The sequence below is a fragment of the Macaca nemestrina genome, assembly GCF_043159975.1.
Source record: "Macaca nemestrina isolate mMacNem1 chromosome 8 unlocalized genomic scaffold, mMacNem.hap1 SUPER_8_unloc_3, whole genome shotgun sequence".
Classification (NCBI taxonomy): domain Eukaryota; kingdom Metazoa; phylum Chordata; class Mammalia; order Primates; family Cercopithecidae; genus Macaca; species Macaca nemestrina.
The window spans coordinates 25,936-40,011 of NW_027257567.1; the positions used below are offsets into that span (position 1 = coordinate 25,936).

At 45.2% G+C, this 14,076-nt stretch overlaps 1 protein-coding gene across 1 annotated transcript in view; it reads right to left on the reverse strand.

Annotated features, from left to right (window-relative positions):
- LOC139361103 (SH3 domain and tetratricopeptide repeat-containing protein 1-like) overlaps positions 1-12,960 on the reverse strand; it is a 38,619-nt gene extending 25,659 nt beyond the window's left edge. The window contains exons 1-2 of the transcript XR_011618653.1: positions 12,925-12,960; positions 12,510-12,624 (exon numbers count right to left, since the gene is read on the reverse strand). The gene's annotated coding sequence lies outside the window, so the exon portion shown is untranslated. The remainder of the gene's footprint in view (positions 1-12,509; positions 12,625-12,924) is intronic.
- Between the last annotated feature and the right edge of the window lie 1,116 nt (positions 12,961-14,076).

Sequence of the window (14,076 nt, forward strand, 5' to 3'; positions counted from 1 at the left end):
TGCCAACATCTGTGTTTTAAAAAGAAGATACATAGGCTGGGTGCAGTCACTCACACATGTAATCCCAGCACCTTGAGAGGCTGAGGCAGGTGGATCAAGAGGCCAAGATATCCAGACCATCCTGGCCAACACGGTGAAACCCCGTCTCTACTAAAAATACAAAAATAATCTGGGCACGGTGGCGCACGCCTGTAGTCCCAGCTACTCAGGAGGTTGAGGCAGGAGAATCGCTTGAACCCAGGAGGTGGAGGTTGCAGGGAGCTGACATCCCGCCAGCCTGGTGACAGAGCAAGACTCCATCTTGGAAAAACAAACAAGCAAACAAACAAACAAAACTGGCAACAGTGGTCACAGGGCAGTGATGGGAGTAGGACTGCCTTTCACTCTCCAGGACCTTTTGAATGTCGCTCATATTACATACTCAAAATATATGACTACAGTAAATATTTTCAGAGTAACTATGAAAAACTGGGGAAATAATAATATCTAACACACAGGACTGCTGCATAATTAAAGGATGAAAAACATTAATCACTATCAGAGTTCAAAGGAAGAAAGATTAATTCTAGCTTGGATGTCAGAGCGGGGATCATGTAAAGGAAGTGAGTATTTCAAGTCTTGAAGGATGGAGAAGATTTAAAGAGGCAGAAGTGTGGAGATGATGTCCCAGATGGAGATAAGAACATAGGCGAAGATGATGTCCCAGGTGGAGATAAGAACATAGGCAAAGACGATGTCCCAGACGGAAATAAGAACACAGGTGAAGACGATGTCCCAGATGGAGATAACAACATAGGCAAAGAAAATGAAGAAATGAGAAGGTATAAATTCTAAATGCAGCTCTCAGGCTGGGCTTCAGAACAGGGCTTAGGCAACAAGTTGGAATGCAAGGCTGATGGCGGGAACGGAAACACTGAAACCCAACTTGCATATCACGCCCAGATCATGAGCCTTGAATGCCAAGCCAGGGAACCCATCCTTGATCTTAACAACAAAAAATCACTGGGGTGGGTATGGAGGCTCATGCCTGTAATTCAGTGCTTTGAGAGGCTGAGGTGAGAGGACTGCTTGAGGCCAGGAGTTTGAAACCACTCTGGACAACATAGCAAGACTCTGTCCTTACAAAAAATTTAAAAATTAGCTAGGCAGGATAGCACACCTGTAATCCCAGCTACTCAGGAGGCTGAAGCGGGAGGATCACTTGAGCCCAGGAATTTAGGGTTACCGTGAGCTGTGATTCTGTTGCTACATTCCAGCCTGAGCAACAGAGCAAGGACGTGTCTCAAAAATAAAAAAAAAAAAAACGAAATAAAATCACTAAAAGTTTGTATAGACATAAAGTATAAAATCATACCATATATGATTTAATCCAGATATATAATATAAATTAGAGGGGGAAAAGAGAAATTAGGAAGCTATTATAAGAAGACAAGACTCAACTAAGACATGAGCAAAGGCCCTGGGCTCACAGTGCTATCTTTATATAAAGGAATAAACTACCACATTTATTTTCATGGCATCACCAACTTAGATACAGGCTACAGTATTCTGGAACCATCTCTGTATCAGTCAAATCAGATGGCCATAATACTATAGGCAAATACCATAAAAAACACCATAAAAATACTATAGGCAAATACCATTAAAAAAAAATGTAAAAACTGTGTGGTTTAAACATTAGTTTATTTCTCACAGCTCTGGAGGCTGGAATTCCAAGAACAAGGTGTCAGCCAATTCAGTTCTGGGACAGGGACCTCTTCCTGGATTGCAGATAGCCACCTTTCTTCTTGTTTCCTCACACCAGGGCAGTGGGAGCTCTCTGCTTTCTCTTTTTTTTTTTTTTTTTTTTTGAGACAGAGTCTCACTCTGTCACCAGGCTGGAGTGCAGTGACACAATCTCAGCTCACTGCAATCTCTGACTCCCTGGTTCAAGCAACTCTCCTGACTCAGCCTCCCGAGTAGCTGGGATTACAGGCACGTGCCACCACACCCAACTAATTTTTGTATTTTTAGTAGAAATGGTTTCAGGATGGTCTCAATCTCCTGATGTCCTGATCTGCCCACCTCGGCCTCCCAAAGTGCTGGGATTACAGGTGTGAGCCACCACACCCAGCCAGGTTTCTCTTCTTCTAAGAGCACTAATCCTGTCAGACCAGGGCCCACGCTCATGACCTCATCTAACCCTAATCACCTCTCAAAGGTCCTATCCCCTAATACCATCACACTGGCAGTTAGGGCTCCAGTACAAGAATCTGGGGGAGACATAAACATTCAGTTTACAACAATGTCTTTTCAATCCTGTTGAAAAAAGCAACCAAATGAGTAGGCGAAGAAGTACCTTATATGTAAACAAGTCAGGACTTTTCATATTTCTGTTAATACATTAAGGTCAATTTAAAATGTCTGATAACAAGAGTCAGAAGCAGAGATACATGAAAGTTAGTTAATCTGCAATTTAGGCCCACATTGAGTTGTCTTCCAATGACATTGCGGCACAAAGAACACTGCTTTCTATTCCTGGTTTTGCCACCAAAGAAGCTGGAACATTTCCCTGTATTTCCGTTTATCTTGAAAATCACTGGGCTGACCTAGCAGACCTCCAAGGTACCTTCCATTCACAAATTCCACAAATAACTTCCTACCAACAGAGGCTACACAAATAAACTACACTGATGAAGGGGATAGCTAACACTAGCAAACAATGAGATGCACACAAGACAAGACGTATAGAGAAGTGGATCAACCACAAACCGGTGGACGATGAGCCGGCGGGGGATAAAAACACATTCCCTAACGATGGACAGACAGGCAATGGCGCCGAGGTAGTATTGTTGAAGATTTCCTATTTTATATCTTCAAGATAAATGGCCCAATTGTTTATATTCATTCTGATTAAATGTGAACGTGAAAACTTCCTCCAGGGGACACAGACATCTAAAAAGTTCCCAATGTATCCAATTTGTCATTTGATATTTTTACTGACCAGAAAAATGAGGGACTGAATATACAAACAGACCATGCCTGATCATATGTATAAAGACAGAACTCAGACCACAACCGGTAGCTGCCCACCCAGGAAATCAATCCCCTATCTACAGTAAACAGCCAGGAGGCCAGCCAGGCTAGCACATCAGACAGGAAGCCAGACTGCTCTCTCAACAACCCAGAAACTAAACCACGACTCTGTCCCACGTGGGCAGGACTTGACTCAAAACTGACAGCCACCCTAATTTTGGCCCCTATTTCCGGTTAGGATAATTCAGAGAAAGCCAAATACGCCCCTAACCAATCACATAGGACACCCCACTTCTGCACAGCCGCCTCCAGCCCCCACAACAGCCTCCACTGGGAGTCATTCTTTTCCATCCTGAAGCTTCCCCACTCCTCATCCGCCACTCACTGGCATGTCAGTCTCTGCCACACGCAAGTGACAGTGCCGACTCCCTTGCCACAGCAGCTCTGAGAAAGTTGCCTCTGCCTGTCTCATGTGGGTGGCCTTCCTTTATTTCCCCCAAAGAATAAGTCTTAAATGAGGGGCTTCTCTCTATATGGCCAAGCTATACAATTCAGAAGCCCAGCATGGCAATTCCAAGCCTGGAAAGACCATACACCCCTCAGGTCCTCTTTCCACAAAACACAGCTTCCTTGAGTTCCTCAGTCACTCCCCACCAACCAGGGAAGGAACCACGTGTTATGGAAAGATCAAGGGCCTTGAAGTCAAACTTCTGAGTTCATCAAGTACTTCATTTTTCCACTTAAATTACATGGCCTTGGCCAGGCGTAGTGGCTCACACCTGTAATCCCAGCACCTTGGGAGGCCAAGTTGGGCAGATCACCCAAGGTTGGGAGTTCAAGACCAGCCTAACCAACATGGAAAAACCCCGTCCCTACTAAAAATATGAAATCAGCCTGGTGTGGTGGCGCATGCCTGTCATCCCAGCTACTCGGGAGGCTGAGGCAGGAGAATCACTTGAACCTGGGAAGCAGAGGTTATGGTGAGCCGAGATCACACCATTGCACTCCAGCCTGGACAAGAAGAGCAAAACTCTGTCTCAAAAAAAAAAAAACAAAAAAAAAAAACAAAAAAACGAACAACAACAACAAAAAAAAAACAAATGACGTGACCTTGAACAATTTCCTTAACTTGTCTAAGCCTCTATCTTCATCTTCAATAAAATAATTTTACCTCCAAGATTGCATTAAATGGAATCCCACATGTAAAACAGCTGACAAATATTAGGGGCCCAACAGCTGTGTGCTCCTACTGCCACCCCACTTTATCCCAAGGGAGAAGCACAAGATGTCCAGAAAAAGCCTGTTGATCCCTACACCTCAGCATCCTGTGTTCACACAAGGCGCAGTGGCATCCAGACTTACCCGGGTCGCCCAAATACAAGCCACGTTTTGATTTTTCAACTTAGTTACACATGACTTCTAACGTTCACCATATATGATCCATAATTTAGAAGAGATTTTCCTACACTACCCCTTCGTTCTATTTTAGCAGACTCAGATGTGCCGTAATACCTCACTCTCTTAAATCCTCTTCAGTATCAAAAACAAAACTTTAATCTGTAACACAGTTATCAGCAGCGAAAGTGGAAAAGGTACCTATGAGTCAAAATGACCCTCTGCCCTGCCCTGTCCCACCCTACAAAAAGCTGTTCAGGAGGATTTGGGCTGCTTATGAGAATGCTGTCTGTATTCCCAGGGACAGACAAATGCCTACGCTGGTTAGAAGCTGCGATGCTCAGCCTCCAGGGTAGAAAGCTCCCCACACCCTCTACCCAAGGAGAAGAGAAGCAAACGGGGTGGCCAGGCTCCAGGACGTGGACTGTGTAGTGTGGTTTCTGCAGTCCAGGTCACCGCCCTGGGTGAAGCTTTTCCTTCCTTCTTTTCCACCCAAGCGGCCAAGGTCCTACGGCTGCTGTAGGGTCTCTTCCCTAGGATGAGTCAGCCCAGCCATTCCCCTTCCCTTTTTTTTTTTTTTTTTTTTTTTGAGACGGAGTCTCACTCTGTCACCCAAGCTGGAGTGCAATAGTGCAATCTTAGCTCACTGCCACCTCTGCCTCCCAGGTTCAAACAATTCTCCTGCCTCAGCCTCCCAAGTACTTGAGATTACAGGCACCCACCACCACGCCCAGCTAATTTTTATATTTTTAATAGAGACGGAGTTTCTACTTGTTGGCCAGGCTGCTCTCGAACTCCCGACCTCAGGTGATCCACCTGCCTCGGCCTCCCAAAGTACTGGGATTACAGGCATGAGCCACCGCATCTGGCCGAGTCAGCCCAGCCATCCTGACTTTCTGTTCTGGCAAAATTACTCTCTTCCACGTCTGCCTTCCAAGTAGCTAAATTAGAGATCTGGCCTTGGGGCAGGCTTGAAGAATCCCTGTTTTTTGGTCCTCAAGAGGTCCTACCAGGGTCTGGGACAATTCCAAGACTTGTGTTCTTAAAGAGGAAAGAAGCCTCACATATATGGCTCTCGCAGAGCTCAGGCAGAGCTCACGCAAGGCTTGGGAGGCGGCCTTAAGGTTTGGGTGTGCCATCTATGATAACAGCTAAGAGATCTGAAGCCAGCTGTCTGGGTTCCAACCTCAATTCCAACAGCACTGGCTGTGTGATGTTAGACAACGTCCCCAGCCTCTCTGTGGTTCCGTTTCCTCACTGTAAAGGGGCCACAATAATAGAGCTGCTCTAAAAATTAATTGAATTCGTGCATATAAGGTATTCAGAACAATGCTTGGCACATGGGGGAGTTCAATAAACACGTAATGAACAGAGTAACTTAGCAATTAGTAAATATACTCATGCAGGCCAGGCTCAGTGGCTCACGCCTGTAATTCCAAAACTTTGGGAAGCTGAGGCAAGAGGGTCACTTGAGCCCAGGAGTTTGAGACTAGCATGGGCAACACAACAATATTCCATCTCTAAAAATGTGTTTCTGTAACATATATGTATATATACACTCATATATTCACAGCGTATTTATAATACACAAAATAGCTGGAATACAGACTTAACTATTCACAATGGTTACTTCTAGAGAATGGGGAATACAAATTTCAGCTTTTTACCCCACACGTATATACTTGTAACATCTGAAATATTTAAGCAAATTGTATGTATAAATTTGCCCCAAAACGCATAGCAGAACAATGTAGTTTTGACCCAAAAATCTTCAAATCATGATGGAATTGTCCTGTGAAAGTAAAGTTATAGAGATGAAAAGTCTCCCTCCAGCCTAAATCCTCTTTCATATGACCTATATTACACACACCAATGCAGACGCCCCAATCCTTTCCCCACTGTCATAAGAAGTTTTCAGTGAACTGCGTTCCCTTTTACAAACTAGATGATAGTTAGAGTTACTAGGCAAGAACGTGGATCCAGTTCTGCTTTTTCAAAGCCCAGTGTTCCTCACATAATAGCAATGCATTCTTCAACCGGTCCACTGCCCCCAACACCTGAGCTCTCTGTTGTACACAACTCAGCGAGGCCTGGGAGAAAGCAGGTGCAAATTTCACTTACTCAGTAACAACACGTCCCGCCTGATTCCTCTGCTGGGCTAGTTCTCAAGTCATCTTTTTCTAAGCTTTCATTCGGCTCTACCACACGTAACTAGGCTGGGTAAAACACTTTACCAGGTTTTTTTTTTTTTTTTTTTTTTTTTTTTTGAGACAGAGTTTCACTCTGTAGACCACACTGGAGTGCAGTGATGCCATCTCAGCTCACAGCAACCTCTACCTCCCAGGTTCAAACGATTCTCCTGCTTCAGCCTCCCAAGTAGCTGGGACTACAGGCGCACCCAGGACTACCACCACACCCAGCTAATTTTTGTATTTTTAGTAAAGTTGGGGTTTCACCATATTGGCCAGGCTGGTCTCAAACTCCTGACCTCATGATCCGCCCGCCTTGGCCTCCCAAAGTGCTGGGATTACACGCGTGAGTCACCACACCTGGCCTACTTTACCAGTTTTATTCCTGAATTAAACCTACTATTACTATCAATAATGTCAATCAGTGCCATTTCATTCACCGTATGACACACACACAAAGCACTTCATACTCACTCCACCTATCTGCTTTTCTGCAATGGCCACAGTGTTCCCCATCTTACATGAGAGGCACAGACAAAGACAATGACTTCTCCAAGGTTTTGTAATTCACAATCAGTGGCAGAACCAACACGACCAACCACGTCTGGCCAAGGCCTGTGTTTCAGCCACACCACCTGGTTGCTGCCCCTAACGCTCAATGGGCAAGTAACAGATCACTCCGATTGCAGAGGCTTCAGAAATGCCCTCCGCCATGGTACAATGGACGGTTCGCTCTCAGGAGGGGAGGCAGGGGTGGGAATCAGCACACAGTTCTGCTAGGTTTCTCATGCAGGGCACAGACTATGTATTTTGTGCCTTGCTTTGCAGGTGAAATGTCTCCTGCCCCCTGTACAACAGCTTTCTTTGTCCTCTCCACATAAAAGTACAACTGAGTTCCTCAGGGGAAGGCAGTGATCACTGCCCTGTGCCACACCTGACTGATGTCCAAACAAGTGGACACACGGGCTCTTCTCTTATGGCCCAGGTTGCTCCCATCTGCTAAGCATCGAAAACTACACACAGGATTCGCAGAACATGAATGACATGGAGGTGACCGCTTTATCTCTGTTGAAAACTTACTGCACTCTCTTAAAAAAGGGAATTCAGGAAAAGCTGAACGTTTGAGGCTGGCTGGCTGTAATCTTCAGCTGCTGAGAAAGCCTCAGCTGCTCGGTTCCACGGAGGAAATCCAACTCCTCCCTCAAAGTCCAACTCAAGTACACCTCCTCTGCGGTGCCTGTCCCTTCCTCCCTTTCACAAGCATGTGTTCCCTCTGCAGTCCCAGAGCATTCTATCGCCACCTCTGGAGCCACACTGTCCCAGCCTACAGCCAGCTCAGTGCACAGCTGCCTCTCCCTGTGTGTACCTGCAGGCCCCACCTGGGCTGGAAGGCTGCCTCCTTCTCCTCCACACAGAGGCGGCACTCAGGAACTACTGAATGAGGGAGGGAGTGGATGAGCAAGATCAGCCAAGGGCTACAGGGAGTGACCTGCAGCTCCCAGCAGGAACAGCCCCTGCCCTGCCAATCTGGAGGTGCTGGCTCTGTTCTCAGCAGGGCCGCTAAAAGCTCCGTTATAACAGCTCTAGGCCACAACGGTCAACTTGGTGTCAGGCCCTAGAGACACCAAAATTCCTAAAAAAAAAAGAGGCCGCGTATGCAGCATGCCAGTTAAAAGCACAGGCTTCAGAGTCAGAGCTTGAATTCCACTTATTATGTGACCTTGAGCAAGTTATTCAATGCATCAGTCTCATTTTGTCACCGGCAAAATGAGGACATTATCTGCCACACAGTGTTGCTGAAAAAGTAAGAGAGGTGACAGACGCAAAGTGCTTGGCACTTACTCTTACTGGTTTATTACAAAGAGAACACAGGAACAGCCAAATGCAAGAGATGCACAGGGCACACCACGGGGCAGAGAGGTCGGGGCTCCCATGCCATTGCTGGAAGTGCCACCTCCCCAGCACCAAATGAGTTCACCAACCCAGAAGCTTTCCAAACCCAGTATTTATAGGGTTTTATGGAGTTTTCATAACATAGACATGATTAAGTCATTGGCCACCGTGAGTAGCTCAATTTCCAGCCTGTCTCATCTCCCCTCCCAGAGGTAGGGGTGGGGCTGATATGTCCAACTCTTTAATCATGACTCATCTTTCTGGCAACCAACCCTAATCCTGAATCTTTCCAGGTGCCCAAAGCCATCTGTCATCTCATTATCATACAAAAGACACTCCTATCACCCCAGAGATTCCAAAAGCCTTAGAAGCTCTTGTATCAGGTATTGAAACCTAAGACCAAATATTATAACCAATGATGCTCCTATCACTCAGGAAATTACAAGAGTTTTAAAGCTCTGGGCCAAAATCAGGAAGAATACTAAATATACACAATATTGTACTATGTATCCCACTATCACAATACTTTTTTTTTGAGACAGTCTACCTCTGTTGCCCAGGTTGGAGTGCAGTGGTGCGATCTCACCTTATCGTGCGATCTCAGCACACTGCAACCTCCACCTCTCAGGTTCAAGCAATTCTTGTGCCTCACCCTCCTGAGTAGCTGGGACTACAGGTGTGGGACACTACAACTGACTAATTTTTGTATTTTTTAGTAGAGACGGGGTTTCTCTGTGTTGGCCAGGCTGGCCTTCAACTCCTGGCCTCAAGTGATCTGCCCGCCTCGGCCTCCCAAAATTCTGGGATAAGTCATGAGCCACCGTGCCTGGCCTCACTATCACAATAATTATACTGAGAGGATGGGGGAGAAAAACATGGGCAGCAGGAGAAGCGGGGAAAGTAAGCAGCCTGAATCCTTGTCTTCCACAGTAGGACATCTCCCTGTCTTTCACACAATCTAGAATGAGCTAAAACATAAACACAGTAACCTCCAAGGAGCAGGGATCAGAGTAGAGAAGGGTAAGGTAGGGGATTGCTGGGTTTTATTGTAAGCCTTGTTAATTACTGACTCTTAGAGCTATATGCCTGTACAACTTGGCTAAAAATGAGTATTTACCTATAATCCCAGCACTTTGGGAAGCCAAGGTGGGCAGATCACGAGGTCAGGAGATCAAGACCATCCTGGCTAACAGGGTGAAACCCCATCTCTACTAAAAATACAAAATATTAGCCGGGCGTGGTGGTGGGTGCCTGTAGTCCCGGCTACTCAGGAGGTTGAGGCAGGAGAATGGTGTGAACCCGGGAGGCGGAGCTTGCAGTGAGCTAAGACCATGCCACTGCACTCCAGCCTGGGTGACAGAGCGAGACTCCGTCTCAAAAAAAAAAAAAAAAAAAAAAGAGTATTTAGTTTTTAAACAAAATCTGATACTTGACCAACAACAATAGTATATTAAGTAATATGGTTTTTTGTTTTTGTTTTTGTTTGAGAGAGGGTCTTGCTCTGTTGCCCGGGCTGGAATGCCGTGGTGTAATTCTAACTGACTACAGCCTCAAATTAGTGGGATCAGGTGATCAACACCCCCCCCCACCCCAGCAGCTAGAACCACAGCTGTGCACCACCATGCCCAGCATTTTTTTTTTTTTTTTGGTAGAGGTGGAGGTCTCACTATGTTGGTGGTCTTAAACTCCTGACCTCAGTGGATCCTACTGCCTCAGCATTCCTAAGTGCTGGGATTACAGGTGCGAGCCACCACTCCATAGCCAGGATGGTCTCAATCTAGTGACCTCATGATCTGCCCTCTTCGGCCTCCCAAACTCTGGGATTACAGGCATGAGCCACTGCGCCCGACCCTACATTCTGGATTATTAAAGGAAATGTATTTCAAGTCAGAGTTTGTCATTTATTGCACAGGAAAATAAAAACTTCGTTAAGAAAATCAAAACACCCACATGATAAAACGAGGTCCTGCTTGGCTTTAAACTACTTGGTGACCACCATCAGTTGTTTTCTTGACCACAGGATGCACCTAATTCCTAACTATGAATAAAGTGCAAACATTGTATATTGGGCTTTTGGCTTCAGCCTGAGACAATCGGATTCTCTCAAACTCAGGAATGTGAATCGCTGTTGGGTTGATGCAGCTGTTTCCATTCTAGAAATGGACCTGGATTCATGTACTTTTCACCCATGAAGAGTCCTTTGGGTAAAACTTGAAAAGGCAAGGTCCCAAATTCCCCATATGGTGTTTCTTCCAGTAGAGGAATTACTCTAATGACTTCTTAGCAAAACTTACATAATCAGGGCAGGCCATCAAAATACTCCAGAACACAAAGTTTAGCTCCGTTTCTGATGGACCTGTCTCCACTGCTATCAGTCTCACCAACAGCCTCACATCAAGTCAGAGGAACGGTTTTTTCATTTAAGAAGGATCTTCATGGCTGGGCGCGGTGGCTCATGTCTGTAATCCCAGCACTTTTGGAGGCCAAGGCGGGCGGATCACAATGTAAGGAGTTTGTGACCAGCCTGGTCAACAGAGTGAAACCTCATCTCTACTAAAAATACAAAAATTAGCCGGGCTTGGTGGCATGTGCCTGTAGTCCCAGCTACTCAGGAGGCTGAGGCAGGAGAACTGCTTGAACCCGGGGGGTGGAAGTTGTGGTGAGCCAAGATTGCACCACTGCACTCCAGCCCAGTCAAGAGAATGAGACTCCGTCTCAAAAAAAAAAAAAAAAAAAAAAAAAAAAAAAAGAAGGATCTTCATGTTCCTGCCAATTTGCAAAAAAAAAAAAAAAAAAAAAAATTGGTATCTGTTAACGAGAGGTAATGAAAAGCACCTCCCAGGCTGCTGTAGTAAGTGGATCGGTAACTGTGGTGGGAGAGTCCAACCCCCAAGACCTGTGACTATGTTATGCAGCAAAAGGGCTTTGCCACAGGCCTTAGGAAGAGTATCCTGGGCTATCCAGGGAGGTCCAATCTAATCCCATGAGCCTCTAAGAGCCTAGATCTGGCCAGGTGTGGTGGCTCACACCTGTAATCTCCACACTTTGGAAGGCTAAGGCAGGCGGATCACGAGATCAAGAGATGGAGACCATCCTGGCTAAAATGGTGAATCCCATCTCTACTAAAAATACAAAAATTAGTCGGGTGTCATCACGGGCAACTGTAGTCCCAGCTACTCAGGAGGCCGAAGCAAGAGAATCACCTGAACCTGGGAGGTAGAGATTGCAGTGAGCTGAGAACACGCCACTGCACTCCAGCCTGGGCAACAGTGCGAGACTGCATCTCAAAAAAATATTTTAAAACAAGGCATAGAACTTTCTCCGAGTGGAAGAAGAGAAATGCACACAGGGGAATTGGAGAGCCTGACCAGGTCCCTGGGTTAGCTAGTCCTGAGCTGATGGGACCACGTGCAAACACCAGATAGAGGGAGCTGAGGGCAGCCCCCAACAGATGGCCAGCAAGGGAACAGACACCTCAGTCCTGCAACCACAAGGAACTATATTTGGCCAAAAGCGCTTGGAAACAATTCTCCAGTGAGGAATGCAGCCCAGCCCACATGCTGATTTTTGCCCAGTGACACCCACGTCAGACTTCTGCCCCACAGAACTGTGAGATGATACAATTTCAATTGTTTTAAGCCATGAAATTTGTGGAAATGTGGTAAAGCAGCAACAGAAATGAATACAGTGATTTACGTGGAAACCCCTAGAAGAGTGTCTGGCACGGTGTTGACACCTTACAAGCGTTTCCTGATTTCCTTACATTGCAAAGCAGGGCTGGCCACACTCCATCCAAAACAATAGATGATAGACTTGTTCTGACAAAACAGATTCAGTGAATTATAAATGGCCCAGAACACCTACAAATTGTAGGTTTCAGGTAAGTGATTGCCTTTCTTTTCACTTAGAAGCCTCCCAATGCTCATCTTACTGATAAACTCTAAGTACCAGGCAGGAGACTAAACACCAGACAAACCCAGCCCCAGATGCCCCGAGGGAGCCCGTCCCAGCACTCACTCCGCTGCACTGAAATGATGTCCAAGTCAGTTGATCCCACTAGACCAAGAACTCCAGCTCTCCATGTGTGAGTCACCAGTGCTGCCTCTGCATCTCTGCTTCTAGGATGGTGCTTCTGCACTTCACAGGAAATCTGTATCAATGTTTGTCAACACTATATATGACAGTGTCACTTAATATCTGCACAGAAAACATCAATTCTTTGAGAACCAGGGCTGAGTTTATTAGCCTTTGTAATCCCACTGCCACTGTCTGAGACATCAGAGGCACTCGGTAGAAGTTGGTGAAGAGAAAGAAAAGGCAGAGGAGAGAGAGGAAAGCAGGACCAACACCGCAGACACAGATTCTGAGGTGGCTGGAGGAGAGGCAGGACAGAGAAACTTCCTGGATGCTGGAATGGGGTTCACTGTGATACCTGCTGCTGGATTTCAAATGTCAAAGGTGACGCTTTGCTGATCTTGACCTCTGACTGCCCTTTAGCTTTCCCAACCTCAACAGAGGGCACTTAGAAACTGAGATGTCAAGAAATGATGCTTCATTGAACCATGGGAATGTTATTTACATGGACGTTCATTACTGCATTTTTTATATGGGAATGTAAATAATTGAAGAGATTGTTAAAGACTAAATCATGCACATTCAATAACTTTGTAAAATACTAATGATAACTGAAACACAAATTTTGATGTTCCCCCAAAATGCTAACATATAAAAAAATACTGGCCAATTAAAGATAGAAAACAATCCTAATGAAGCTCCCCAACAGACACATTAAAACTTCTCAATACATTAAACATTTGGGATTTCAAAAGAAAACCCAGATTCATTCCATTCTTAATATGGCGTTTAAAAAAAAAATCTTAGGTAATACAATATTTCATTTAAAATTTACAAAATTCCATTCCATTCATAATTTCATTTGATCCTCAAAACAATCTCCTGAGTTAGGCAGAACAGGTATTACTAACAACTAACTCCATTTTATAGGTAAGGGAACTGAAGTTCAGAAAGTACTTGGACTTAACAAAAGCTTTAATAGGGCCACATATCGAAACCAAATCCTCTGCTCAAAAGAACTAGAATAAGTTATCTTTTACATATTATTCATACGGATATCCTGTCAATATCCAAAAATGTTTTGAGGTAGCCTGCAATAATAGACACCTATCCAATAAAAACATTAAAATGAAAAACAGGGGGAAAAAAAACAGCCGGTGATATGGGAGACAGACGAAGGTAGATAGCAAAGACTGAGACTTATAATCTAAGAAAACTTCATCTCTGACCTTCCAGTTCCAGGGAGATAACGCTAAAGGAAACAAGATGGTTTATAGACTCAAAATCTGACAAAAGAGAGGTTGCATCAGTTCTTAACTCTGAAACACTCCTAGCAGCCACAGCAAATCTCTAGGACAACATACCAATGGCATCAAAGCAAGAGTATACTTCAGTGATAGAGTGAATTAAGTTCCCTGTTTGGGACCCAGGCCAGGGCTAGAGAAAAGAACTCTGAAATGTAGAGCTCAGAAATACATCCTCTGTCGGCCACAGGCAGTGGCTCACACCT